The sequence below is a fragment of the Schistocerca americana genome, chromosome 3 (genome assembly GCF_021461395.2).
Source record: "Schistocerca americana isolate TAMUIC-IGC-003095 chromosome 3, iqSchAmer2.1, whole genome shotgun sequence".
NCBI classification, from domain to species: domain Eukaryota; kingdom Metazoa; phylum Arthropoda; class Insecta; order Orthoptera; family Acrididae; genus Schistocerca; species Schistocerca americana.
In genome coordinates, this window is record NC_060121.1 from 318,074,632 (window position 1) to 318,078,962 (window position 4,331).

The window sequence follows — 4,331 nt, forward strand, 5'->3', positions numbered from 1 at the left end:
GTTAATTCGCCGTTTCCGAGATTTTGAATTAGTGTCACATGTTAACCAATTCTTCTGTCAACGTTATTCTGATACGCCATATACAATTAGTTCCTCAAAGGAGTTGCTGGTCTTGTATCTTATTTATCTATCTGTTCCTTGAAAATTGTGCAACAGGAACAGTTGGAAGTAAATAACCGTTGAAGAAATTAAAGACGAACTATTGATATTTTTGTGGCCTTTACAAAACAAATCAATCTCAATAACCTTGCACCTCTATTTACTTAGTAGTTCGTTTGAAATATTGCGGCAAATATCGTTGAATAGAAACAGGTATTGGATACATTTAGAGACCGAATTCTGATACTTCGTCGTCCGCACCAAGGAAATAAATCTGTGGTTCTCAGGAAGGAGTTTCTGACTATAGGTTAAGCAAAGGAGGAAATTTGCTGCATTTCGGCAATGTACACTTCATGCTTCTCCATTACAGATATTTTAGAACCGTGACAGTATATTGAATGTAAATAAGTTATACAAAACTGCAACGAGCTACTGGTTGCAGTTTTCTATATCTTATTTACATACAATGTACAGTTTTGCGTAAAACTGTTTTCCCATGCTTCGAAACACTTCCATTTCCATTAATCTTGTCACTGATTCAAAATTGTTTTGTTTCGCAGACAGAGAGTACACAGAGGTAAGAATGACCACAAATGTTTTCCAAATTTTTGTAAAATTGAGGCCGCGCCGGGTAGCCGCGCGGTCTTAGACGTCTTGCCACGGTCCGGGCGGCTGCCCTCGTCGGAGGTCAGAGTCCTCCCTCGAGCGTGTGTGTGTGTGTGTGTGTGTGGTGTTGTCCTTAGCGTAAGTTAGTTTAAGTTAGGTTAAGTAGTGTGTAGGCTTAGGGACCAATGACCTCATCATTTTGGTCCCTTAAGAATTCACACACGTTTGAACATTTTTTTGTTAAATTGAAGCAAAACTTTTATTGCTAACAACTCTCTTCATTTCTCAGGATTTCATTAATCTGTATTTGATAGTAACATAAATAACTGAAACGTACATTTACTCATCCTTACTGACGTGTTGTCGTACTGTTCCCGAACATTCTTGAATATCGGAGTTTCTCGATATGACTATAAGGTTTCAATGCTGATATTTTTTTTCTTTATCGTCATGTATTGTCATACTACTTGTCTACCAGAGGCAATGTATACTGAGTAACGAATTATGCTCCATAAATATTTAGTGATACTTAAGGGATTTCTCTTTCATGGTAATTTTAACGGTTGACTGTTCTAGTGGAAGCGCTCGTGCGTGAAATTTGTAGAAAACCGCAGTCTGTTCGAGAGAACAGCAATCGAATGAATAGGCATGATACGCACTGTGTTTCTATATTGCTCGTACAACATACTCAAATTTTTTACAGATGACGCCGTTGTTTTGCACTCACGTGACACATGAAGAAAGCTGCACGAATATCCTGTCACATACTTAAAAGATCTCAAAGACGCACAAAAATCGTCATCTTATCTGACATTTAAACGTGCAGAAATACATAACTGTGCACTTTACAAACGTAAAAAGCTACTATCTTATGACTACAATGTGAACAAGTCACAATTGGAATCTGTGGCCGGCCGGAGTCGCGGAGCGGTACTAGGCTCTTCAGTCTGGAACCGTACGACCGCTACGGTCGCAGGTTCGAATCCTGCCTCGGGCATGAATGTGTGTGATGTCTTTAGGTTAGGTTTAAGTGGTTCTAAGTTCTAGGCGACTGATGACATCAGATATTAAGTCCCATAGTGCTCAGAGCCATTTGAACCATCTGAATCAGTGATCTCACACAAAATATGTAGGTTTCGTGGCTATTTGGCATGAACCCATCACATATTCTCGGTTCTAGGTAAACTAGGTGGCGAGAGTCAGTTTATTTGACAAGATACTGGGAAACTGCATGAGTCTACAAAGGGGATTGCCTACAAATCACTCATGTTCGTCTGGTGTTTAGGATCCATACCGAGCAGGAGTAACGTACACAAAGCAGGAAAACACCATTGACCACAAGTTTGTTTGAGTCAAGGGAGAAGATCAAGCAAATGATGAAAACCCTGAGCTGGTGGACGCTTCAAGACAGACATCAGTCGTGTCAGCTATCCCATGTAGCCCTCCTTACAACGTTTCAAGGGCCAGTATTGAGGATTACGCTAAAGCCTCTAGCCTATCGCTGCTGTAAGTACCACCTGGATAAGATTAGGCTATCTAACGTATGAGATTATCGTTATGTTTTATTTATTCGTCCTTCGACCATTCAGTACAACAATATGAGACATGTGAGATACATTACAAAATCAATATACACGTATATAAAACATGAAGCAGTAAACGATTAGGCGAGGTTAGTGCAGGAAGTCGGTCATGGCCTGATTAATGGAACTACCCCACAATACACCCTAGCAATTTGCGAAAACCACGGAAAACCCAAGTCGGGATGGCCGGTTTGGGAATAAACCCCATTCACTCAAATGCAAGTCAACTGCATTAAGATATGCATAGCCACGTGGTGTAGTACATCACTGGAAGAGTCCGCAGCTCGTGGTCGTGCGGTAGCGTTCTCGCTTCCCGCGCCCGGGTTCCCGGGTTCGATTCCGGGCGGGGTCAGGGATTTTCTCTGCCTCGTGATGACTAGGTGTTGTGTGCTGTTCTTAGGTTAGTTAAGTTTAAGTAGTTGTAAGTTCTAGGGGACTGATGACCATAGATGTTAAGTCCCATAGTGCTCACAGCCATTTGAAGCATTTTTAAAATCACTGGAAGGAAATCACAAATAAATAGCCCACATTCGGGTTGCTGCATTCGTAAGAAGTAAATCAGTGATCTAATTTGGTCTAGAAATTTTGTTATGAAACACTTTTGGAAAAACAATACTTAATGAACACATTATACAAAGTCGTCAGTAACAATCCGGAAAGATCGTAGCGGTGTTGTAGGGTAAGTTGCGCTGAGAAATAATTGTTAAGAAAAAATTCGATACGTTGCCCATTTCCGCGTTATTTAGGATTGCAGTTAGGCAAATTCAAGCGGACCACCACAGACGATGTCGCGAAACCTGTCCTTCGTTTGGTTTCCTAAAACCGAACGAGAGAACGATACAGAAATTGGTTTGGGACCTTAGTGCAGATCCACGCTGAGCCAAAGGCTGAGTAGTCTCGTGTGCTATCATCTATGCTATGAGAACAAGTGACACTAATTGTATCTTGGGGACCGCTTGAATTTGCGCTCGTAACGACCTGATTGCCAACGGCCTTGCCGCAGTGGTAACACCAGTTCCCGTCAGATCACCGAAGTTAAGCGTTGTCGGGCTGGGCTAGCACTTTGATAGGTGACCATCTGGTCTGCCGAGCGCTGTTGGCAAGTGGGGTGCACTCAGCCCTTGTGAGACAAACTGAGGAGGTACTTGTTTGGGGACGAACGGCTCCGGTCTCGTAAACTGACATACGGCCGGGAGAGCGGTGTGCTAACCACATGCCGCTCCATATCCGCAGCTGGTGACGCCTATGGGCTCAGGATGACACGGCGACCGATCGGTACCGTTGGGCTTTCCAAGGCCTGTTCAGACGGATTTTAATTTAGCTTATTTTAATGACCTTATTGGTTAACTTCAACGCTAATTAAGTCGGAAATGGCTCAACGTATCGAGTTTTCTTCTTAACAATTCTTCCTCCTCACAACTTCCCTGCAACACCCCTACAAGCTTTTCAGACTGTTTCCAACCATCCTCTATAGCACTACTTAAAAGAAGAACACATGAACACACGGTAACCTGCTGACATCATAACTAAGCTAGCACGAGATCCCTTCTGTAAGGAGGCATATTGAACTGCATCAGAAACAGAGGAAACAGAAATCCAACATCAGAAACATTCCCTCGCAAAGACAAACTCAGCACTGATGGAACATCAGTTAACAGAATCAAAAGAACTCAATAGTATATGGGGCCAAGTATTCCTGTAAGATAAAAACTTTTCAACACTAAATGATTTTATTCTGCTCTAATAGCTGATTTCTTCTCCAGCACATTTATATAAGTTGGCAGTGCATTATAAAGAATGACCCCAAAGTTGCTCACATATCTTTGAGTATGAGTTTTTTTCCTATACTGTAATTTGAGGGCTGGCAGTAGCACAGTACACCGCTCTTCAGCCAAACGGTTTTACAACATACATGAAAGGGAAGTGCTAACAAAAAAGGGGGTGATGAAAGGGGGACATGAAAACACAGCAAATGGATATGATGGGAGTTAAAATATACAGTAATATGGGGACATACACGAGGGGTGGGGGGGCAGTTAAAAA

General features: G+C 42.1%; 1 pseudogene; it reads left to right on the forward strand.

Annotated features, from left to right (window-relative positions):
* Positions 1-3,272: 3,272 nt before the first annotated feature.
* On the forward strand, positions 3,273-3,390 carry LOC124608058 (annotated as a pseudogene).
* The last annotated feature ends 941 nt before the right edge of the window (positions 3,391-4,331 follow it).